Here is a 26,492-nt window from a genome sequence, read left to right as displayed (position 1 = left end):
ACTTACCTAAGTCTGTTGCTGCTGTGCTCACTCTCTTGGCCAGATTGCTCGTGGTAGGTGTGGGACGGCAAAGTCCGTGAGTCAGAGGAAAGCCCACTCCATGTAAAGAGACCTGGCTTTGTAAGCAAAACATCCTCAGTGATAAGATGGGAGATCGCCAGGGAAGGGCAGGAGAGGGTAAGGCAGGGATGCTGGTGGCCAAGTGCTAAGGGGTGCATCAAGGCTGAGGATGTGGGGCCAGCCCATTGCTGTTTCCAGGGTGGCCCCATGGGCCAAATCCAACCACATTGCAGGCCGGATCTGGCCCTTAGGCCTTGAGTTTAATGTGTCTGGGCTAGATGGTGAGCTGTTGTGCTTCCTCTCCCATGCCTCTGGCCTTGGGATGCGGAGGCGATGTCTCAGGGTGGCATGACGAGTAGTTTCAGTTTCCCCTTCCCACAATTCCAGCAATTTCCTCCTCATATAGTTTATGGCTGGCATCTAGTAAACAAGGCTGAAGCTTAAGCTGGCAGTTCTGACAATATTAAAGAAGTGCAAAACAAATACTGATAACAAGATAATTACGGAACGTAAGTTTAAAAAATGAAAGTGAGTAGTTCATGCTGACAGGCCTTTTGAAATTATACATATTTGGCTGAATTCAGGTTGTAGTTTTTCAGTAGTTTGAATAAAATATGATAGAACTATTTCTCACAAACAGTTTTTCTCTGCGGCTTCTGGTGAAATAACGATTAAGAGAAATCTGCTCAATGAGGGACCACAATATTATCAGTTTTCTGTCTCATGTGCATATCAGCAGGCATTTTATCTCCCCACCATCTTAGAAAAATATTATTTTGAAAAGTATGTTTGTGTAATACTTAAAACTTGAATCTGTGTACAACAGATTCTGCAAAACAGCTTCTATCCCAGAGCAGTAGTTCTTTTGAATTCTGCTGTGTAGTGCAATGTTGGTGTGGTGTTGGGGGTTTCTGGTTCAATGTGTGAAGGGTGAAAGATGTGTGTTTGTGTTTATTTTCATGGTCATGGTCATGATGTGCACTGAAGATGGTGTTTGATTTCATTGTACGAGGTGCAATGACAATAAAGTAAACTAAACTAAACTTTGTAATATAACCATGTATATGTGCTTGGTTATCATTATCCATAGTTAGTAACATGGGGATCTCATGCTGCTGTAATACAGTTCATTTCTTCATTTCTTGTAATAAATGCATCATATTAGAGACTGGAATTTTGAAATATTTGTCAAATAACTTGTCAAATTGCTACTGGATGTGATACATTTGATCGAACAAGTGATACCATTGAAAAATATTTTAATACCACAAAATAGAATTCAAGCAGAGATGAAAAAAAAATACACCCTAAGGAGTTTGCAAAGCCTAGATGAACTCAAATCCAGGATTATTTATTCAGGAAGAGGCTTGAAAAATTAAATCATCCCTGTAAAGTTGAAGAAGATGAGCAGCCTCTGGTGGTCATTATTGAGAAATTTCTTCATGAAATTTGTAAGGGTGGCTTACCCTTTAGAAACTTAGAATCAATCTGCAGTCCTAATTTTCTTGCTCATTGGATTGCTGGAAAAAAGAGAGCCTGGAAAGATTCCTAAACCTGTACTCAAGATGTTAAAAGTTGCCTTGAACTTATGTGCACTTTCAGTCTTAGAATAAGCCCTTGGTCAATGGAAGTGAAAAACTGGAAATATGATTCCATGCAGTCAAGGTTTTTATTTGTTCTTTATGTATATGTGCATATGTATAAGTATGTGTAGGCATATATATATGTACATGCACATGCATACCCATCTGCTTATTGCATTATGTTTAGTTTTTTCTCTTTATAATTTTATCAAGGGAATAGAAAAACTGGAAATATGATTCCATACAGTTTAGTTTGATGTGTTTATGTGTGTGTTGTGTATGTATACATACATATGCATATACCCTTGATTACTGTACAGGTAGTCTTCAATTCACAATTGAGATCAACTTTGTTAAGTGAGTTTTGCCCCATTTTATAACTTTTCTCACCACATTTGTTAAGCAAATCACTGCAGTTGTTAAATTAATAACATAATTTTAAGTGAATCATTTTCACATTGATTTTGCTTGTCAGAGTCGCAAAAGGGGACCATATGACTCTGGGACAATGTGAGTCAGTTGTCAAAGATCCAAATGTAAATCGCATGACCATAGAGATGTGCAACAGTCGTAAGTGTGAAAAATGGTGATAAATCACTTTTTTCAGTGCCATTGTAACTGCAAATGATCACTAAACGAACTGTTATATGTCGACTACCTGAATTATGTTTTTTTTTCCTCGTGGTAATTTTAAAAATATAAGTTTGGTTAATATTTTTCTTGTTTCTTGGCTCTTTAATGCATCTTTTCTATTTTAACATTTTTAGGATTTGTTACTGATGAATAAATAAGAATTTAAGGAATGATTGCCCTGGTCTCATCCATAGCAGGGCTGCAAAGGCAGCTTATTTTCGAAGTGAGTTGTCTCAGTTTTAAAGTAGTGTTTCTTATCTTGCAACACAAACATTTCTACTTTGGTGTTAGTGGTGATGAATTTTCCTTAGTTGGATTCTCCTTAATTCTCTTCTACAGTAATTGAGCACTATTTTCGCAGTGGGAAAGCCCAGATATTTCAAACTGAGCTATTTCCTTGTGTTGCCATGTCTCTCAACTTCCCTTTCCCCTGGACGAGATTTGGCAGCAGCTCCTCAAGCTAGGTGGGCTCAGTGGATGACAAGAGAAGCAGAGGAAGAAACAACTTTTTAGCTCCTATGGGATTAGAGAAATGGCAGTTAACAGTTATTCCTTACTCTGTACCACTTCTCTTCCCAACCTAAAAATGAGATGAGAAGAAAAGTATGGGGAAGGTGGAAAAGAACCTCTTCTTACTAAATCTCTGGAACTAATCCATGGGACTGGAGACCTGGTAGGTAAAAATCTGGCTTCTGATAGTAGCTCTCTGTCTCCCAGTCTTTCGTTTCAACACATACACTTATCTGTCTTAGTGACTAGTCAAAATTTTCTTTTTCTTTTCTTTTTGAGATGGGAATATCTATCTTCAGGAAGACTACTGGGACCAATATATGCAGGTATTATTATTTTTTTAAATCCTAGCTGCCACATTGGGGGATTTTACAAAGGCTATGAATGAAACAGGAGAAATGGTGTTTAGAACTGTGCTTTTGCCAGCCATCTGAAAAATAGTAAGAAAAGTGGGTGTAGGATGGAGGAACTTCTTTTGTCAATCTTCTCAGAGAGACCAGACAGGAAACATAACCATAACCAATAAAAACTATTTTATTGTAAGGCTAAATTAATTGAACTTGTAAGTCTAAAAATCCAAATCTTTTGCCATTTTCTTTTCAATCTAAAAAATTAGGTTTATTTTTCCTTTCATTATGCAGCTGTGGGCTAGGCCTTCTCTTAACTTACAAATCCCTAAACAGTAGCCCTATTTCTCAAGGTCTTTCTCACATACGTTTACATTTTTATAATTTTCAGTTGTCTAACTTTACCAATTACTCCATGGATTCAGAGAACCAGAAGGCTTTTTCTGAGTGGCAGCCTTCACCTTCTTATCCATTGCATATAAACCAGCTGAAAAGAAAACCAGTTTTAAGAAACCAGTTATTACCTCTACTTTGGTGAAAATGATAACTAGGTGTTATATCTAGGTTGCACTTACTAAAGTTCTGTGCCAAGCAATTTCCCTTTTTCCTTATTTCTGTCATAGAATCCACATGGGAGTGTTCTACTGGCTATATATACTTTTTAAGAACTTAATGCGAGATGCAAAATGTGTTATTGCCTTTCTGTTCAAAGGAAGACTAACCTGTGCCTAGGTTAGTGTATATTAAGAAAAAGATCAGCATAGATCAGATCAAAATGATAAATGGAATATAATGGTTTAATCTCATACAGCCATTTTTAGTAATCCAGGCTTCTCCAATTTGCTGCTAAAAGGATGGATCACAAATTTATATCTGTTTTTGAATTGTTAGTCCAAAGGCATGCACGCGCATGCACAGAGATGTGCTGTGCGTGGCGGGGGAATTGTGCATGCAGGCACAGATGCATGGCGCGCAGCGGGGGAATTGCACATGCATGCGCAGATGCACAGTGTTCGGCAAGGGGATTGCACATGCATGTGCAGATGTGCAGCGTACTGCAGGGGGTTGTGCATAGATACATGGCTTGCTGCAGGGGGATCGTGCACACATGCGCAGAGGGTGTGGGGGCAGAGCACGCATTGCCTTCTGGGTGCTGGCATGTGAGTGTGAGCACGCGCACAATTATCGACACGGGAGCTGAAAAAGGTTTGCCACCACTGGCCCAGGAAATAATCAGACAAGAGAGGCAGGAGCTGTCAGCAGCTTAGTGGTCAGAAAAAATAATGAGGAAAGACCTTCCTAACTTTTATATGGTTAAAAGTAGTGACAGGAAGTTTTTACTTTCAGACTACAAAAATTATTAATGTAGCCTTACTGTAAAACATAATTAGTTCATCTAGTTATGTATCCTGCTTGGTTATCTGGGAAGGATGACATCAAAGTTGAAAAGAATATGTAAATGTTCATCTATTAACTGCAATATTTTCCTTGACTCTTTCTCCTTTCTCAGCTTATATGCTAGCCATCTACCTGGCTTATTTGCATCTTCAAAATAATTCTGTTTAGCATTCCTAATTTTCTGTGCCAGTTCTTCTTTCTCTATTAAGCCCATTTTATGTTTAGTTATGTCCAATTTCAGTTTGATATCTTTTTTCTGTGGCATTTTCTGTAGTTCTTTTTCAAGTCTTTTATACTCATCCTCCAAGGCTTTAGTGGCTTGCCTTTTCCTAATATTCTTTTTTCTTATGTAGTCTATTATCAAGCCTCTAGCATATGCCTTCATTGTATCCCAAACATTCTGCATTGAAGTATCTTCTTTTTTATTTTCTTTAAAGAAAAAGGCCAGTTCTTTCTCGATCCATTGTATAAAATCCTTCTCCTTTAAAATAGTATTATTTAACGTCCATCTCGATCTTTTTTTTTGTCCCTTCCATTTAATTGTCAGTGGGTTATGGTCTGCCCAAGTACTTGTTTCAATATTTATTTCTTGAACACTAGATATTAATTCTGTTGAGATCCAGATCATATCTAATCTGGACCACGATAAATGTCTATTTGAATAGAAAGTATAATGTTTGGTTTTAGCATTTCTTTCTCTCCATATATCTTTTAGAATTAATTCATCTGTCATTTTAAAAAAAGATTTAGGAAGAGTCTTTCTATTGTGCTTTGCTGTTGTTGCTATGTAGTCCAATTTATTGTCCACAATTCCATTAAAGTCTCCCATCATAATTATATTAGCATAGTCCAGTCCAGTCATTTTCATATGTAATTTTTTATAAAATTCTTCTTGTTTATCATTCGGAGAGTAGATTGCAGTCAAGAGTATTTTTATATTATTATCCATTATTTCCACCATTAATATTCTTCCATCTTCATCAGCGTAAATCAATTTTGCTGGGGTGGCCTCTTTAATATATAAAACCACTCCTCTTTTCTTACATTGAGTCAGAGAAGTAAATATTTTCCCTAATTTTGGCTGTACTAACAATTGTTCATGTTGCTTTTTAATGTGTACTTCTTGTAAACAAATTATGTCAAACTTTAATTTCCCTAATTTATGAAAAATCTTCCTTCTCTTAGCAGCCGAATTCAGTCCATTTATATTCATTGTAATCAGTTTTTTCTCTTCCATGATTATATTTTATATTTAGGTTTAGCCGCTCTCGTAGGTCTTGGTTCACGTTGGTCTTTGATATCCACCTGTCCACCTACTGCACCTTCTTCTTTTTCAATCTCCATTTGTTCCTCTTGGAATTCAATTAATGAGACCTCTTTTTCTGCCTCTTCCTCTCTCCTTCCAAAAAATTCTGCGTAGAAAAGTTCTGCTTTCTCGATTGAATCAATTCTATGTCTCTGTTCTTGCCATGTAAACATCAATCCTTCTGGGATCAGCCATCTGTAATTCACCTCCTTTTTCAATAGCACTTTGGTCAAAAATCGATATTCTCTTCTCATCTCTCTCTCTCTTCTGGGTATTTGTTTTAAGACCAGGATTTCTTTGCCTTTATATTTCAGCGTCTTCTCTCTTGCCGCTTGTAAAATTTGTGTTTTGATGGATTTTTTAGTAAATCTGATGTGAACTTCTCTGGGTAGATTATTTCTCATCGCATATCTTGTAAAAACTCGGTATATCTCATCTACTCCATCCATCATCTTTTCCTCTGTTATTTCCAAAGCGTCAGCCAGGATTTCTATCATTATCGCAGCCAAATCTTGCCCTTTTTCTTCCTCTATTATTTTGAAATCTGAGATAGAATTCTGACCTCTCCATTTCCCACTTCAGCATCCCACTTTTATCTTGCTCAACCACTGTTAGTCTGCTATCAATATTTCCAATCTTCTCCTCTCTTCGTTTACCCTCTTCTTCGACTTTTTGGAGTCTCTCATCGTACTTCACCATCATCTGTTGAATATTTTCCACTTTTTCATCAGTCTTCCCTGTTCTTTGTTCAATGGTGTCTGTTTTTATCTTAAGATCTTGGATGCCTTGCATAATCATCTGTAAGGTTACTTTTTCTTGTTCTTTGTCTTGCTTTAACATTACCTGAATTGAACGTTGTCCTCCAGATGGTGGGGAGGCAGAAGTAGATGTAGAAGCACCCGCAGGTATGAGTTTCCTACTCATTTTAAATGATTCAAAATCTTCAAGTTCTTTCAAGTTTTAATCCAATTAGAGAAGTAGCCAATTATAATCCAGAATGGAAAGGTCCAATAATAAAAAGCCCAATGGTAAAGGAGAAAAAAGAAAAAAGAAAAGATTCTTCAGGTTCTTCCAGACCCTAATCCAATTATGAAATAATCCACAATAAAAAATAAAAAGAAGAAGAAGAAGAAAACCCAATAATAATAGTAATAAAAAAGGATAGAGCAAAAGAAAAAATTTCTTCAGGTTCTTCACACCTTAATCCAGCTAGAAATCTCAATTTAAAAAAAGAAGAAGAAGGGAACCAAAATAGTCCAAGAGCATAGATAGAAAAAGCAAAAATCCCAATGGAAAAGGAAAAAAATAAATAAAAGTAAAAATAAAAATGAGGAATTCTAAGGCTTCCCCTTTAAAATAAAAAATAAAAATAAAAACATTGCTAAAGTAAAAATTCACAGTAATACTGGTAAGGAGGGGTAGCGGAGCTAAAAAAAAGATTAAAAAGAAAGAAACAACACACTGCACTCTGTTTAATTGTCCAAGGCTCTTGTTATGACTCTCTTCCCTTCCCCACAAGCTTCAAAGCCAAACCACAGATATTTAATTGTTGATAGAAATCCAGAAGAGCACCTGTAATAATATTCTGCTGCACTCTTCCCTCTATCTTATCAAATTAAAATGTCCTTGAGAAGGAGTCTTTCACAGTTCTCTCCACTTCAAATGAAATATTTTCAAGCCTCTAGTTGGCAGTGTTACAAAGTTTCTTAATTCTCACTTTCCCCCCTCCTCCCAGAAAAGCGTAATTAAAGTTAAAAAAAGAACGGGAGATATATACATATATATACAAAAAGGAAAATAACCAAAGGGAGCCTCTAGCCTAAAAAAAAAATTAAAAAATCCAAAGGGAGAATAAGAAAAACATATATATATATATATATATATATATATATATATATATATATATATATATATATATATATATATACATACACATACATACATACATACATACATACATACACACATACATATATACATATATATAAAAGAATTCAGTCCGGTTATCTACTAAGTAACAATGAAGTCCGGTAGCAAAAAAATAAAAATAAAAATAAAGCCTCGCTTTGACGTCTCCCTTAAAAAACGCCGCTTATTCAGTTATGTCAAAAATCTCAGATTTCTTCTTATATTCAAAGTGTCCTTTCAAGCCTCAAAGTATTGAAAAAAAAAGTTTCTCACCCAGCTGACACACTTTCTCTTTCAGCCTCTTCCTTTCCGGAGCTGCCCCGACTTCAGCAGCTTGGGGGCTGCCTCTCCGCCGCCGGCAAAGGGGACTTCTCCTGGGTCAACCAGGGACTTTGCGGTGTCCCTGGGATCCACAGGGTATACCCCTCGCAATAACCGTCCCTATAGGACGGTTTAGGTCCGTTTGGACCGGCCAGGGGCGAAGATATCGGCTGCAATCTTAGAGCTCAATTGCAAGCCGTACCGTTACGGTGCCAGCTCCTCCCCTCTCCAAGAATATGTAAATGTTGAAGGCATATCACATTTGTTTTTCTCCACAAATTGTTGAATATTTTCTTTCACACTTGATACATTCTTTACCTCAGCTATACAGAATTACATAATTATATATTTTAAACAAGGTACTTTTTTCAAGGAATAATTATATATTTCATAGAATTAAGATGAATCTTTAGATACATACCTTATTGACAATTTACATTTGTCAAATGGACATTTGAGTCCATTTTGACTGACCCTGTGTTTACTTTCTACATAACCTGTGTTGTCCCTTACTGCTTTACCACCTGTTTGATTAGTGCACACTCACTATTAAATGCTTGTTTTTCCTCGACAGCAAGGTTGATATTCTTAGCCACATTAACATCTATGTTATATGCACAAATAATCCTATTAATTTTAGATTGCTGGGGACAGAAATGTTCTGTGTTAATTAATTCTCTGTCCCCACTGTTCAGTTTAAATGTTTATCTACAAAACCTGTGAATTTAATGCCAAGTAACTCAGTCCCTTTCTTTGATGGATGCAAAGCATCTCTTATGTACAGTTTTTCATTGGACGTGGATAGGTGGATAATAGCATTAGCGTCACAGTTCTTACTTGACTATCTTAAAGTTACACCTCTTGTCTCTGCTGGCAGTAGCATCTGGCAGATACCTGACCTCTTTCAAAACCTCCATATCATTTTCTATATTTACCTCCCTTACAACTGAATCACCAATTGAAAAGTTTTACATACTGTTGTTGCTCTCTAGTCCCATCCAGTGGCCAGAGAGACAAAGGATAGTGGATTTAGCTGCATGTCAAGCTGCACACTGACTAATGTGTAGTGAGGACAGAACAGTACCAAAGTATTTCCCAATAAGCTGATGCTATCAGAGGCCTTATGAATTGAGCTGATCAATTTAGTTGCACTTTCTTTTGATTCTGGCACTTCCTTTTGATTCTGGCGCTCAGTTTAATTGTGTTGTGCATTTGTAAATTTTTGCAGAAAATAATACTTTTTGCTGTATATGTAAAATTTAAATGGTGGGGAGGAAGTGGAGTGGAAAATTATTAAATATCAGTGATAGACATATCTGTTCTCTATTCCGAGTGATTGTAGTGCCATTTTTGAACTATTGGCCATTGTTCTTTCTTCTAATTCTGAACAGCCATGTGGTTGTCTTTTCTGATTTGTCACAGCTAGCTAATCTAGATTTGACAAAAATTGTTTTTATTTATTACCTAATGATTTATTCAACCATTTGAATTGAATATTCCCTATGGAACATATTATTGCTGCACATTTAATCACATTATACCACAAAACAAAATTTCAGGTTGTCAAAAATGAAATTATCTACCTTTGCATCAACATTATAAATTTAGTGTACTCTATTCCCTTCTAAAATTTGATTTATTATGCTGAGAAATCAAAATGTCATGTATTCTTTCATACTTGATTACAGGTTTTGTCAAATTTTACTTCAGATCAAAAATTATATCCAGATCATTATGGACTAGCTTGGATAAATTTTCAAAATTCTATATGAGATCAAATGGTCTTTACATAATTAGTTATTTCTCAAGAATTAAGATGCTACAATATGCATTTGAACCATGTTAGTATGATTTAATTTGGAACATTTCAATTCATTTTAAGTCTCCTTTCTTTTTATTTTGGTACACTGATGTAGCACTGATGCAAATCTTGTCAAAGGCATAGCATGTTACCCAAGATATGACTCATATGGCCAAAGTTTCTCTTTCATATGCTCATGCTTTATTTGAGCTGCAGTATACTGACAGAATTTTAAAAGTTGCTCAGGATCTATCCAGCTCTATATGCCATATAAGAGCAAGTTAATTATCACAAGTTAATTATAACTCTTAAATTATAATATCATTATCACTAATCTGAAGAACTAAAACTTTCCCAACTTATTTACTGTCTGGAAGTTATCAGGTTGTTATACATGCTGAGAAGTCAAATGTGCAGTGAAAGATAAAATACTGACTTTGAAGTGTTTTGACAATTTGCACTGTATTTATATAATAAAGTCCACTGGCTTCAATCAAGAGACTTAAGAAACCTATGATGAAAATGCCAAAGAATTGTTTTTAAAAGAAGTGGTTTTTGACCTTTAAAAAAAAACGTTGACTAGGACTTTTTCAGAACTTGAACAATTCTTCATAAAGAAAGATCACTTTTGCTTATGTACATTATTTTCAAGTTTTACACTGGGTCTGGAAAAAAAGATGATGCTTTCAACATTACTTGTTAAAAGTTTGTAAATTGGTAAGTCAATTTAAATTAGGAGAGTTGATAGATTTTTTTTGCTTTTATGTGCATATCAAGCAAAATTTCCAAGTAGAAATATTGTATTAACTTCTAATTCTGTAATTTACTTATTAATGCAAAAGAATCATTATTACATATCATAATGTTTCAATATCAAAGAATAATTAACTATCAAATTTCCAATTTATATTGGAAATTATATTAGAATTTATAGTTTATTGAAAAACAATAACTAGAAACGTGAAGTATAAACATATTCTCTGTTTGAATATTTTAAATTTCTGATTCTCTTTCCAAAAAAGTGTAGGGGACAGGGAAATACATTTACCATCTCATTAACAGTGAGCAGGTACTTTTAATTGTGATGATTCCTTACTTTATTCATATACCATGTGTCTATCCATCGACTATTTCAGGTGATTATAACAAATAAAGGTAAATATTTTATTCTGTGATGAAAAAATGCAGAATTTATACTATATGATATACAATATATAGCTGTCCAGCATTGTTTAAAGCATGGGTGGCAAGAGATAGGGCAAGAAATTAAGCTTAAAAATGGAGATGATGTTTTATTGTGTATACAAATCATCCATGATTTGTAATTTCTACTCCTAAAGAACAATTTTGAAAACTCAAAAACTTGCATGCAACTTTTGAATATTTTTCTTAGATAAATATATTTCCCAAACATAGATTTTGCATTTTTTTACCATGACATTCCTTTATTTCTATTGCTCTTTAGTTTAATTCAAAGTAAAAAGAATGCAAATAAGAACATTGGGACATGACAAACTGATTTTCACTTTCTGATCTCAGCATTTTTTATTTGGCAGAAGTGTAGATGTTCGATTATCACCATTACCTTACCTCTGAGACTTTGGAAAGTGAACATTGTAGCTATATTACAGGAAAGTGAAGCCCTGATACCACTATGAGATTTTACTTCATAATAAAGAGAACAAAAATAATCAGAAATTCAGAACACTATTGTTCAAACAAACCAGAATGTCTAACATTGCCTCTAAAATTGCATTCTCTTGCAGCTATAAGGAAAAGAAATCTATGCTTGGATCCTCATTTGCCTGATGTTTAATTTTAAATGGTAGAAAGTGTTTAAAGATCCAAAACTGACCCTTTTTCAAACATCTAAATTTAAATGCAAACAGAATGGGCGTTGGTACTTACCTGACACACCATTTCTAGTCGAGCTGCGTAGAGCATCCAGAGAGTGGGAGGTGCTCTAGTCTTCACCAATTGCAGGCTGAGCTATAATTTGAGGAACGCTCCTCCCACCACGTGGCTTCTCAATGCGTTCCCCAGTTTTTACGAAGACGAGAAGACAAACAACTATCCCCTCATCTTAACTATAAACAACACTTAACCACAAAAAAAACAATATGAATCGTTGGCCGAAACAGGATTCCCCACCAGACGGACCAAATAGGGTGGGGCTGGATGCTCTACGCAGCTCGACTAGAAATGGCATGTCAGGTAAGTACCAACGCCCATTCTCAATCAAGCTGCTCCGAGCATCCAGAGAGTGGGACATACCAAAGCATGGCCTGTCCTACGGGGGGGACTCCGTCTGGTTCGGAGCATGTTCTGGATCTCTCACCACTTGCTGAAGGACTCGTCTGCCAAAGGAAGCTTCTGCCGAAGCAAAAACATCGATTTTATAATGGCGATTAAATGGAGATGGAGACGACCAGGTAGCCGCTCTGCAAATATCATAAATAGGAGCCTGAGTAGCCCAGGCTGCAGAAGTAGCAGCACTCCTTGTAGAGTGAGCGGTTACTCCACAGGGAACAGGAAGCGCCTGTGACAAATAGGCCTTGGATATTGTAGCTCTAATCCAACAGCCAACAGTACACGGGGAAACTTTGCAGCCCAGCGTCTTTGGTTGAAAAGATAAAAACAAAGCCTCCGACCTCCTGATAGGCTGAGTGCGACTGATATAGATACGGAGCGCCCGTCTAACATCGAGAGTATGCCACTGCCTTTCTCTCTCTTGAGAAGGACTTGGACAAAAAAAGTTAGGAAGGACAAGCTCCTGTGATCTGTGAAAGGCTGAGTTTATCTTGGGCATGAAGGAGGGATCTGGTCGCAGGACCACCCGATCAGCGTGGAAAACGCATAACTCCTTTCTAACAGATAGAGCTGCTATTTCAGATATCCGACGAGCCGATGTAATTGCCACAAGAAAAACCACCTTGAGCATGAGGAGTTGGAGTGACGTCTCTCTTAGAGGCTCAAAGGGGGGCTTAGTTAGCGCCGAGAGAACCTTGTTGAGGTCCCAGGTCGGGTATCTGTGAACTACTGGAGGGTGCAAATTAGTGGCACCTCTAAGAAAAGCTCTAATGCGAGGATGGTGGGAAAGCAGGCCAGACAGGTTGCCAGAGATAACCGTAGATAGGGCCGCCACCTGCCTTCTTAAAGTGTTGGGGGAAAGACCTTTGCCCAATCCTTCTTGTAAAAAGGCCAGAATTTGTGCGATTGATGGAGAGATCGGATTAATGTGTAACTTGTGGCACCACTTACAAAATATGTTCCAGGTTGCATTGTATATGCGAGTGGTTGAAGGCCGCCTGGCTGCCAGAATAGTGTTGATGACAAGATCGGACATGCCCTCCTTCCTTAAATGGTCCCGCTCAACCTCCAAACGGTCAACTGAAGCCATTGTGGATTTGGATGCTGAAGAGGTCCCTGGGACAGCAAAATCTTGACCGGTGGAAACCTCCAAGGAGGAGCCACTGACAGGTTGCGAAGGTCTGCAAACCAGGGCCTCCTGGGCCAATATGGGGCCACCAGAAGAAGTTCCGCTTTCTCGAGGATTACCTTTTGGATCACCTTGGGCAGCAGCGGTAGGGGGGGGAAAGCGTATAGGAGCCCCGTGGGCCAAGGGCAACGCAGGGCATCATGGTTCTCGGCCCCCTGGGTGGGGTACCGGGAGAAAAACCTTGGTGTCTGGGCATTGGATGGGGACGCAAACAGGTCCACTAGTGGAAACCCGAACCTCCCTGAGGCCTCCCGGAAAGGGGAGGGATGCAGACGCCATTCGGACTGGTCGGCGACGGTTCTGCTCAACCAGTCTGCCTGAACATTGGAGACCCCTGAGATGTGCTCTGCCTTTATGGATAGCCGATTGGCCTCCGCCCATCGACAGATCTGTTCGGCCTCTTTCATGAGTCTGATGGAGTGAGTGCCCCCCTGCCGGTTGATGTGGGCCTTGGTTGTAGTGTTGTCCATCAAGACCAAGACGTGACACCCTCGAACTTGAGGAAGAAAGGTGCGTAATGCCAGATATACTGCGTGGAGCTCTAACCAATTCATGCTGCAAGAGCGCTCGTTTACTGACCAGGTTCCTTGAGCTGACAGCGAGCGAAGGTGGGCCCCCAACCTGTTAGGCTGGCGTCTGTTGTGAGGGTGACTCTCTGGGGTTCTTTGAACGGATGCCCTTTGTTGGTAGTGGGTCTGGTCCACCAGAGTAGCGAGGTGAGAACCTTTGGAGGGATCCTTACTACGAATCTTGAATTGCTCCTTCTTGAGCGTTGATAAGGTAGCAGGAACCATTGAAGGGACCTGGAATGAAATCGGGCCCAGGGAACAATGGATATACATGAGATCCTTTTCCCAAGCAATTTAGATAGGTCCAGCAATGAAGCTTTCTTTGCCCGCCTGATGGCCTTAATCGAATTTTGAATGCTAGCAAACCTTTCCGGGGAGAGGAAAACCTTTCTCTCAACTGAATCAATCACCGCCCCTAAATGAACTATTCGAGTAGAAGGGGTAAGCTGGCTCTTTTCCCAATTTACACGGAAACCATGATCCTGAAGTACTGAAAGAGTGGTTCTGGTGTCCCTCTCAGCTTGGCTTTGGGTTGGAGAAAGAATGAGAATGTCGTCAAGATAGCAGCAAATACGGACAGGGAGTTGTCTGAGGTGAGCTGCTAAGGCTGCCAAAACCTTGGTGAAGGTCCTGGGAGCCGAGGCTAACCCAAAGGGAAGGGCTACATAATGATAATGACAGCCATTGTAATAAAATCTCAGATATCTAGAAAAGGAAGGGTGAATGGGTATGTGAAGATATGCCTCAGAGAGATCAATGGAAGTGAGCCAGTCTCCTTCCCTGGTGCCCTGTAGGATGGACTGAAGGGTATGCATTTTGAATTTATGATGAACAATATAACGATTGAGCCTTTTTAAATCCAAAATGGGCCTCCAACCCCCAGAGTGCTTAGGGACTAGAAAAGGGGAGGGAATAGAATCCCTCTCCTCGTTGAGAAGGTAGCACGCGCTGTATGGCCTTAATATCCAACAGATGTTAAATGGCGGTCTCTAGGAGAGCGCGCTTGGTATGATCCCTGGAATGGGAGAAACCATGAAGTGTTCGGGTGGAGTGACTTGGAACTGAAGGAAAAACCAAATTGGACCGTGTCTTTAACCCAAGCATCAGACGTAGATCCTATCTTGGACGGCGGGGAGTCTTACCTGCCGAACCCTGGAAGGGTCTTCTGTAACTACCCCCCTCTGGATCTGTCTCCTGAATGCCCCGGTCTCGATAGGCCGGGCGAAGGTTGGAGATCTCTGATAACGGGGGAGAAGGGAGTTTGAAAAGGGGTACGGAAGGAGCCCCTTGAAAGGGCTGAAAGGATCTGGACTCTTGCCTATGAAAAAGAGCTGGAAGAAATTTCTTTTTGTTCCGGCTCTCCATCAACAATGGTTCCAGGGCCGGACCAAATAATTTATTTCCGGAGATGGGAGCTGAGGCCAGTTTCGACTTGTTTTTAATGTCGGCCTGCCAATGCCTAAGCCAAAGCAGCCGTCGGGCCGTAACATGAGAGGATATGGCCCGAGAGGAGAACTTCACCGAGTGAAAATTTGCATCGGCCGCAAACTCAGCTGCTGCTGTTAGTTTTGCAATATCTTGATGGGCCCTAGTATTAGATGGAGGAACAGGCTGCTTCAGCTGTAGAAGCCACCTAATAGACGATCTAGTAAAAAAGGATGAGGCGGTGGCAGACCGAATGGCCCAAGCATCAAACTGGTGCGCCCGTCGCAGCGCCATCTCCGCTTTCTTGTCCTCCGGCCTTAAGGCTTCCAGAGCGTCTGTGGGGTTAGACGAGGATGCCAGTCTGATAATAGGGTCATCCACCTCGGGGGTGTTTAGCATGGTGGAGAAGTCTGTGTCGAGATTAAAAAATCTCTTGTCCTGCCCTGAGGGGGCGGAGGGGAGACCGGAAGAGGCTAACTGTTTCGCCACTAGATTGGAGAAGATTGGAGGGACTGGCACAACTTAGGCCTCCACCGCTGGCTGCCTGAAAATGGCATCCTCTGGAGCCCCAGAGGCTGCTGACGAGGAATCAGAAGATGGCTGGGGAGTTAGGCCTGAGATATTCTTTGCTTTGAACAGCAAGGACTTAAATAAATGAGGCTTGAACAGGCCTACAAGGGAGGGCTGGTCGGGGGAGATGCCCTCATCCTCCGACATGTCCCCTTCCAGCTGTTCCACTTCGGAAAAGGGCTCAGAATAATGGAGGGACCCCCCTCTCTGACCCGTCCTCTGCCCCGTAGGGTGCAAAGGCCATTTCCTCTTCCTCGTCCTCCTCTTCCTCCCCTTCTGGGAAAGGAGGGTCCCCTTGGGAAGGTACCTGTCTGTGGAGTCACCGGTCTCGGTAGAGGTTCTCCGGAGGCAGAATCAATCCCGGGTGCCATTGCTGTCTTGGACAACTGTTGCATACCTTCCGCGATCCCCTGGCGGATGGCAAGCTGCATCCATTCCTTAACGCTGTCAGGGATGATGCTAGTTGAAGGGTCTTCTGGGTGTAGGCCAGCAGCGGTTGGGGTGAAGGTCTCCTCTGGAGTTCGAGTGGCCCGGGGGCTCTGGACAGGTGTGTTATGCCTGGAGAGAGAAGGTGTTCTGGCAAAGGGGGAGGTTGGTTAGAGGTAGAGGGAATAGAAGCTGGAATTACAGAATGAGAGTCCCTGGAGCGCCTATCAAACTCCTTTTCCAGAGCTCTGTGGCGCCTCAGGGCGTCCCTTTCAGAGGCTGTGGTAGGTTCCTTGGCCCTTTTGCGCAGATGGTGAGTTTTAGACTTAGCCTTTAGGGAAGGCCCTCTGGGATTTTCCTCTGCCATTATAACCAAAAGGTAGAAACAAGGTATATTGAATATGAAGGCGTTTGGCACGCCTAGGAATGCGGTCCACAATGGGAGCCGGGTATCCTACAGTTGAGCCACGTCCCCCTTTTGGAAAATTTTTTAGATATATTTATTTATGATTTTTTATTTTTTATTTATTTATTTTTATTTATTTTTATTTTATTTTTTTGGAAAAAGGAAAAAAACACCTCTAAGGGTATACAATAAAAAACTGCACCAAATGACCAAAAAAGGAACTAAATTATTAATAAAATATAAATGGTTTGGTTTTTTTTTTTTAATTAGGGAAAAATTAAGATGAGAAAGCTATCTCTAAACAACCAAATTTAACCAAATGAACGCTGAGGCCAAACTTAAAAACATGAAAAAATATACCAGGAAAAAAATCTGTAAAGGCCTCTGAGGCAGCCTCCCAACAACCTGGGAAGTAGGTGCCTGTCTTCGCCTCTGAGCAGGCTGCGGAATGCCAACAATTAAAATGGGGCAACAGGGCACAAGGCCACAACACCCCTTCTGAAATAAAAGCTCCCACAGGCCTGTAGGGCCTGCTATGGGGCTCTATCAACTTCGCAGCAATTTGAGCCTGGACAAAATGGTGCCCGCCACGAGGCACGCCTAAAAATGGCTACCGGGCTGGAAACAGGGCTCAGAGACGGAATAGCCCTAAGAAAAAGGCAGTCAGCTAAAAAGATTGAGCTGGACAAATGAGGGCTAGGAAAGGCATTCGTGGGGAGAAGACACAACGCGTGCTAGGAGAGCACGATAGCAAGCCTCTGCTTAAAAGCAGGAACAGCTTGAAAAGGCAGGGGTGGGGGGGTGGGGGGAGCAAAGGCTCTAAAACCCCTCTATCTCCCCTCTGAGGGGCGAAACTTCGCTCCTTTACACACAACTAAAACTCAAAGTGCAGGGACCAAGGAAAGAAGCCAAAAGCAAAAGCGATCAAACCTGAAAGTGAAACAGAAATCCTGAAACGGCCAAGGAGAATGATCTATAGCTGCCTGTCTCTTGCGAGGCTGAGCTAAAAACTGGGGAACGCATGGAGAAGCCACGTGGTGGGAGGAGCGCTCCTCAAATTATAGCTCAGCCTGCAATTGGTGAAGACTAGAGCACCTCCCACTCTCTGGATGCTCGGAGCAGCTCGATTGAGAATCTGAGCAGCTCATTGACTAAATTTTATTTTGTTTTTTTGTTTTTTATATAAATTTTATTGAATTTACAATTAAAAAAATAACATAACAACATTGCATAAGAAACAGAGAGAGAAAAAGAAGAAAGAAAGAAGAGAAAGAGAGAGGAAAAAAAACAAAAACAAAAAAACGCTCGGTCTTGCGACCGAAAAAGGAGAAAAAGAAGTATAAAAGAGAGAAAAAAAACAAAGAAGCGGAAGAAAAAAGAAAATACGTTAAAACCAGACAGATATTCTTTTTGACAGTCTACAAGATCCAATTCTCCTACCTTACTTTAAATATACACATCTTATCACTATTTATGGTTATTTATGCTTATTTATGCTCATTGAACAGTTTATCTCTGATATAACCAGTTATACCACACATTCCAATTATTATCAAATGCTGAAGACTCTTTATTTTTAAGAGCTATGGTTAAATTGTCCATTTCTGCGCAGTCACATATTTTCTGAATGACCAATTGATCTGTAGGTAAACAGGATGATTTCCAGCACTGGGCAAATGCTAATCTGGCCGCAGTTAGAATATGAATTATTATATATTTCATCTTTTTAGGAAAATGTTTATCAGAGATCCCTAGTAGGAAGAACTCTGGTTTGTATTCAATTTGTTCTTTGATTATCTCCTCCAGCCATTTTCTAATTTTTTTGCCAGTATTTCTGGGCTTCTTTACAGGTCCACCACATATGAAAGTAGGTTCCCTCTATGTTTTTACATTTCCAACATTTTGGACTAGAGTTTGGGTTCATTTTAGCTAACCTCGAAGGGGTAAGTGCCATCTATATAACATTTTATACATATTTTCTTTGTACGCAGATTTCGTAATCTTAATGATTCTATTCCAGATCTTTTCCCATTCTGATAATGTAATGCTTCTTCCAATATTCCTACTCCACATTATCATGTTCCCTTTCACTATCTCTTGCTCTAATTCTACCTCCAATAAATATTTATAAAATTTAGAGATATTCTTTTATTTGATCCTAATAAGATTTTATCTAAGTGTTGTAATTTGCTATAGATTCCAAACTCTTTGATATCTTGTTTGTATCTACTATGGTTTGTATATATAACCACTGATCAATTTTAAATCCCTGTTCCTGTAAGTCCTGTCGAGTTCTTAATTTTCCTAAAGGGTCTAATAAATCTTTATATTTAGTCGTTTTTGTTATATCCAAATTGTTGGGATGAACCATTGCCTCCATTGTTGAAAGCCAAATTGGAATTTTTAAATAATGTTTTTTACATATTTTTTCCAATTAGTTAATAGTGAATCTCTAATAAGATGTCTATGAAAGTATCGCCTGTTTAGTTTTCCCACATCCCATAGAAATGCGTGCCATCCTCTCTGAAGGTCGTTGCCCTTCCAAGACTAGAGTTCTTTTGTTCCGTAAATTGACCCAGTCTTTTAACCATAATAAGTTGGCTGCCCAATAATATAATTCCCAGTTTGGAAGCTAGCCCACCTCTACTTTTGCATCTTGTAAGGCCTTAATACTGATTCTAGCTTTTTCCCTTGCCAAATAAATTTAAGAGTTACCTTATTTATATCATCAAAAATTTTTTTGGTAATTTTATTGGGATTGTCTGGAATAAGTAAAGGAATTTTGGTAAAATGTTCATTTTGATTGTGGCAATCCTGCCCAGTAAAGAAAGCTGCAACTTATTCCAAGATTCTAGATCTTTCTTAATTTGCTGTAACAGTTTATCATAATTATTCTCTTTGAGTGATTTACTATGTGGTGTTAACCATATGCCTAAATATTTGACCTTTTTGTTGCCTGTATCCCCATGATTTTTTCTAATTCTTTCCTCTGGTTCTCTGTTAGATTTTTAGTCAGTAATTTCGTCTTATTTCTGTTAATCTTTAATCCTGCTACTGAACCATATTGTTCTAGTTCTTTTATTAGATTATGTCCTTTTTCCATGGGATCCTCTAGGAAGAAAACCATATCGTCTGCAAACGCCTGTAATTTATATTCCTCTGCTTTGACCCTAACCCCTTGGATTTCAGAATTTTGTCTTATCCGCGTTAACAATGATTCTAAGGCAAATATAAATAAGAGGGGTGAGAGAGGGCAACCCTGTCTAACGCCCTTTTCAATGCTTAGTGGGCCTGTTTGTTCACCATTAATTAGTATATTGGCTTGTTGGGTATTGTAAATTGTTGTGATAATATCTCGAATTTAGTGCCCAGATTCATGTTATAGATTTTTGTATTAAAAGTGCCAATGTAAGTTATCGAATGCTTTCTCCGCATCTAGAAACATGAGTGTAAATTTTTCTCTGGATGAGCTTCATAATATTCTAAGACGTCAATAACGGTTCTTAAATTGTTTTTAATTTGGCGGAATGGAAGGAAACCATTTTGGTCTTCATGAATGTATAAATTTAAAACTTGTTTTACTCTATTCGCAATAATTGAGGTAAATAATTTATAATCGGCGTTTAAAAGTGAGATTGGTCTATAATTGTTGATATATCTGGCATCCACATCCTCCTTCGGAATTAACGCAATCAATGCCTCCCTCCATGAGTCTGGCATTTTGGCAGCCAAAAGTACTTCGTTAAACACTTCCAGCATCAGAGGCCCTACTAAATCTATTGTGGCTTTATACAATTCTACTGGAATCCCATCTGGACCAGGGGATTTATTATTACATTGATTTTCCATTGCAGATTTTAACTCAGACCATGTAATATCCTTATTTAGTAATTCTTTGTCTCCTTCCCCTATTGTTTTATCATTCGTATTCTCCAGATAAGTTCTTATTTTATCCTCATTGATTTCTTCTTTTTTATATAATCTTTGGAAATAGTTTAATATAATATCCTCTTTCTTCTCAATCTCATGTTGTGGGATGCCTTTCTCGTCTATTAATTGGTGTATCAATCTCTTTTCTTTTTCTTTTTTAAGTTTATAAGATAGCCATCTTCCTGGTTTATTAGCGTGTTCAAAATAATTTTGTTTGGACCTTCTCAAGCTAACTTCTATTTTATCTTGTTTGATTAAATTCAGCTTATGTTTGGCTAGTATTAACTGATTTTGTAGTCCTTGGGTCTTAGGGGTTTTTTGTAATTGTATTTCTAAGTCTTGGATTTGTTGTTGTAATGCGTTTTGTTGGGCATAAATTCTCTTGTTTCTCATAGCATTATAGGAAATTGTTGTGCCTCTTATAATTGCTTTCATAGTATCCCAAATGTTCTGTTTTGAAGTTGTTTCATTATTATTATCTTTTAGAAAATAGTTTAGCTCCTCTTTCAGTTTATTAATATACTCTTCTTCGTTTACAATTTGGTTATTTAGTGTCCATCTTTTTTTTATTCGTCTCCTATCTCTCCAAATTAGCTGTATTGGGTTATGATCAGCCCATTCATTCGGTAGGATTTTGATTTCTTTTATTTCATTAGCCAAGTCCAAATCCATCCAAGCCATATCTATTCTGGTCCAAGTCTTATGTGGGTTAGAATAATATGTAAATTGTTTTCCTTCAAGATTCCGTTCCCTCCATAGATCTTTTAAATTTAACTCTCTCAACATTTCCTTACATGCCGCAGAAAGTTCCCTTTTCCCCTTCTTGTTTTTCCCCATATTACTATGGTCTTTCTGGTAGTCTGCAATGGAGTTAAAATCGCCAATCAAGCAAATGTTTCTTTTTCAAAGCCTACTATTTTTGGTGAAGGTGTTTAAAAATTTCCCCTGGTCATCATTTGGGGCATAGATTGCTACAAGTAAAAATGTGATGTGGTTTATCCAAACTTGTATAACCAGAGTTCTTCCTTGGGATCCGACCAGATTAATTCTGCCTTTACATCTTGTTTTACATAAATTGCAATTCCTTTTTTCTTGTGTTGGTCGGCGGTGCTGTAAAAAGTTTACCTAATTTTGGACAAATTAGATGTCTTTCGTCATTTTTCGAAATATGTGTCTCTTGAAGACATATTATATCTGCGTTATGTTGAATAAGTTTTGAGAATATCCTTTTTCTTTTTAATAATGAATTTAATCCGTTTATATTGATGGAGAGCAACTTCTTCCCTCCACCATTTATCTACTTCTGCTTAGATTTTTGCCTAGTAATGATTCGGTTCTCTTGTTGTTGTTGTTGTGGGATTTGCTCTTCTCTCCCATGTTGTGAATTATCACTTCCTGAAATTGGAGAAAGTCGTTCCTTTTGGGTTCTGTGATAATATCGGACCTCCTGTGGTCTTGTTTTAGGTTCTTCTTTGGTGGGTTGACTATTCTTATCTGTGAGCTGTTGATGAAAAACTTGGGCCTGTTCTATCGATTCTATTTTGATTTTCCTCTCTTTCCATGTAATTAACATCCCTTCCGGGATTAACCATTTAAAATGGATTCCTTCTTTATTTAAATCATTAGCTAAAAACTTATAATCTTGTCTTATCATCCTCACTCTCTTTGGAATTTGTTTTAAAATCCTAATTTCTCTGCCTTTATATGATATTGTTTCCTCCTAGACATTTTCAAAATTAAATCCCTCAGACATCTCCTAGAGAAGCGGATATGAATTTCTCTTGGACAGTTGTTACGCCTGGCGTAGCTTGTGCTAACCCTATATACCTCATCAAACTCTTTAATTAGATCATCTTTTTCCTTTCCTAGCCATTTAGCCAATATTTCTGCCATCAAATGTTCCAATTCTTCATTTTTTGGCTTCCGCCACATTCTGGAATCTTAAATACGCCATTGCTTTGTCCATCTCGAGGTGGACCAGAGAGTCTTCCGTTTCTCTAAGTACATTTTTAAATTCCTCATCCATCCTTTCAAAGTTAGTCTCCATGCGTGTTGTTCTACTCTCTATATCTTTTATTTTCACTTCGTTTCTCTCCATGGCCTGCTGTAGAGACCCTATCTTACCCTCCACCTTCGATATATCCTCCGCTTTCATTTCAGCCTTCAGTTTCCCCATCTCATCTTTCAATTCGCTTATATCTGCTCTAGTTTCCTTGTGATTTTTAATCATCATTTCTTGCATTTTAGATATAGCTTCCTGCAAGGCTAATATGGAAGTTTGTATATTAATATTGGGGACATTGGGCTGCTTTTCCCCTATTAAAGACTCCTCGATAGTTTTTTGAGATGTTGGTGGGGTGGCTGTCGACGTAGATGATAGGGTCGGGATAGCCTTCTTTCCTGTTTTTAAGGCCATAGTTGTTGTGGATGTCATCTAAGTATTTGTTTTTGTTGATGCACAATTTTAAATATATTATCCCAAATCACCATTCAGTATTTGGGTCCTGTACTTGAAAGACTATTCACGTATTTCAATTTTATATCTCACTCCACAGTCTTTTCCCCTATATCATAAATAGAGATCTGCAACAATATTCTAGTCTATGTAATAAGAAAATTGGTCAACAATAGTACATCAATTAACACTTTAAGGGATTAATCTTAAATGTCATAAGTAGTCTAAATAATTTATAAATAGATTATATCAACAAAGTTTATCCCTTTTTACTATTAATACTTACAACAGTAAACTCTTAACTCTTTGATAATAGTGTATCCTCCTCTTCCCCCAGTAAGTAAAATTATGTAAAGTATTTAGGAGATACAATAGGGAGGCAGGGGGCAAGATAATAAGAGAAGGGGTAGAAGAGAGATTACCACAGCTTCAGAAAATCAACAAACAAACAACAAGGAAGTCATCTTAAAGAGAAAATAGTGCCAACTTAGTAAACTTAAGTAGTACCACGTAATAAATAAAGCAAATTGGGTGAGCTAAAGTTCCATCTTCCAGCTAGAGGTTTCTTTTCAGCCTTCCAATCAGCAAATGGTGAAATGTGCTGACTAATCTGCAGTCCCAAAACCGTCTTTCCCAGCCTACTGTTCGCCTCTGGCTTCTTCCTCTTGCTGCTGCTTCTTTCTTTGCTTTCCAACTTTTAAATCCACATACAAATCTTCCAAAGTCCAATATAATGCTCAATTTATCTTCTCCCCAATATTAAGTAGATGTAATAGTCATGTTGTGCTCAGACCTGAGGATTCATAAGACTCAATGTCAATATTCTTTCACCTCCATCGCCTCCCTCTTCTCAAATAGAGTCAAAAAGAAAGGTCCAAGAATCGAATAAAGCCCCTCACCAGTTCCGGACCTCCAATCTCCAGGTTTTAGCAATCTCCCTCTTTCCCCAGAGCTTCCCCCTCACAGGGTAAAACTGTGCTTTCCTTCGCTCTCCATTATAATCTTTCCATTTTCCCAATTGCTTTTCTGGCCGCTCTCCGCCCGACTTCCAAGAGGTGCTTATCACAACCAGGAGAGAAGAATTTATGCTATCATTCTTCTGTCATTCTACTCCCTTCAGACTTCAAAGAATCCAAGATATAAACCGTTTCTCTGTTCCTGTTACTCGATCTCGCAGGCTGTCACTGCTTTGCTTATTCACTCAAGTGGCAGACCGGATTGGAAGCCGCCATAAAATGACAGCTTACTCTTTAGCGCCGAGCTCGGGAGCTTCCCTCTTCACTGTCGGGGAGTTGCCTTCCCCCCTCTGCAGCTCGAGGATCTCCACGTTGACAACTTGTAACTTTTTGTTACAATCACAATTCTGGGTGATGCAAGGTTTTGGAAGACTAAATTAATTTAGATATATTTGTTTCTTGAAAACTTTTATATGAGCTCAAAATCTATTACATCTATTATTAGAATAATTAGAATTAGAATTTTCATTTTTCTCCATAAATACAGCATTTTTCAGTTTAGTAGTTTAGCCTAATAATAGTTGTAATAGATGTTGAGTAAGTTGGTTCCGTGGTACCTTACCAGTTATGCAGTTGAACACTAAACTACTTTTCATTTCGTTTTTTCCTAGGTTGGTTCAATCTGTTTTCTTGTAAACAGAAATCTCTGTATTTTATTATTATTTGCTTGTGGCACAAATAAGTCTCTTTCTAACATGTAATTTTTTTTTAATTACAAGGAACATATAGTACTCCAATGAATGGAATAACTGATGAATCATTTCCCATCACTGAATTTGACTATGATGGTGCAGTAACACCATGTCATTTGTTTCCAATGTCCTACCAGAATTTTATTCTTTGGTATTCATCTTTGGCCCTGTGGGCAATGTGCTGGTTGTACTGGACCTTATCAAATATAACAAGATTAAAAGCATGACAGATATATATCTGTTAAATTTAACCATCTCTGATCTGCTTTTCATTTTTTTTACTTCTCTCTCGAATTTATTATTCAATACACGACTTTGGAGATACAATATGCAAAATTTATGCCAGGGTCTTTTTTAATGCTTCTACAGTGGAAGTTTTTTCATTGTCCTCTTGACCATTGATCGATATTTAGATATAGTTTATTAAGCATCTGCATTAAAATCCTGAGCAATGTGCTATAGTATCATTACAAGCATTCACACATGAGACCTGGCAGTTTTAGTCTCTTTACCAGGATTAGATTTTTTCAGATTACATGTAGAAAACTATAAGAAATCTTGCACTTTTAATTTTCCACATGAAAGTTTTGCATGAACAAGTTTTTTATACTGAAAATATATATAGCATTGCAACTGACTGAAACATTTGCAGTAGCTCATTGATGTGTCAATCCTTTGATCTATGCTTTTGCTAGTGAGAAATTTAAAAAATATGTTATCAGATTTTTCCATCTATGAATTTCCTGTATCTTCCTGTATGAAGATCCTCTGGACAGAACAGTTTCATATATTGACATTCTACCGGAAAGGAAGGCATTTCAGCAATTTTACAGAATATATGTGTAAAGAAAAATGTGATTTAGTTTTAAGGATCAAGTCACTTTTGACAAAGCTATTTTTGTGTTAGAAGACCAGATCTGAACTGAATGAAGCCTGCTTTAATGATGTTAGTTTGTAAATTACACAGTGCATGAATATCATCTGCAGTTCAAATTTAAATATTATAGATTTAATTGAGTACTCTGCACATGATGAAAAGAATCAATTATTTGCTGAGCAAAACATATTATATATACCCTATCATATCTGAGATATATTTAAAGTATCTTTGATAATTTTAACTTCAGAGTTTCAATTCACTTTTTGAAAAAATAAGTACTTTATCTTTTCTAAATATACTGAGGCTGTAGTTCTATTAATATTTTGGTAGTATTAGTATAAGTCCCCAAGAACTTACTTAAGTTTTACTTCTGTATAATCAAGAAATGGATTGTATTATGAATGCTGCGTTTGTATACTATTCTGATATTGCAGATTTCTTGTATTACTCTAAAAAGATGGACACAGTCTAAGTTTGTGTTTCAAAAAATTACCAAGCTATGGATTTTAATGGCAGCAAAGCTTATCTAAGTATGATGAGAATGTTTGGAAATGTGTTGACTGTAAGAGGAAAGGTCCTTCAAGATTGTTATATCCCATCAACATATGAAATTTCTCCTGTAGGTAATTTTTTTAATTAGGAAAAAAGTTTTTAAAATATTATTTTAATATTAGCATAGCTTGGTGAAAAATTGTTACATCTTAGCATATCTTGGTGAAAAACTGTTACATAGTATTGGTGCAACAATCATAGCAAA

The 26,492-nt window shown here is 38.1% G+C and overlaps 1 pseudogene across 1 annotated transcript; it reads left to right on the top strand.

Moving 5' to 3' along the window:
- The first annotated feature begins 10,370 nt into the window (after positions 1-10,370).
- Positions 10,371-25,450, top strand: LOC113449330 (C-C chemokine receptor type 1-like; annotated as a pseudogene). Its single transcript, XR_015740245.1, has 2 exons — positions 10,371-10,584; positions 24,775-25,450. The product of XR_015740245.1 is annotated as a C-C chemokine receptor type 1-like (transcript).
- Positions 25,451-26,492: the final 1,042 nt, after the last annotated feature.

The sequence above is a fragment of the Pseudonaja textilis genome, chromosome Z (genome assembly GCF_049901715.1).
Source record: "Pseudonaja textilis isolate UNSWEBS1 chromosome Z, rPseTex1.2, whole genome shotgun sequence".
NCBI classification, from domain to species: Eukaryota; Metazoa; Chordata; class Lepidosauria; order Squamata; family Elapidae; genus Pseudonaja; species Pseudonaja textilis.
Note: the sequence above shows the minus strand (reverse complement) of the source record. Positions and strands in the feature narration are given on the sequence as shown.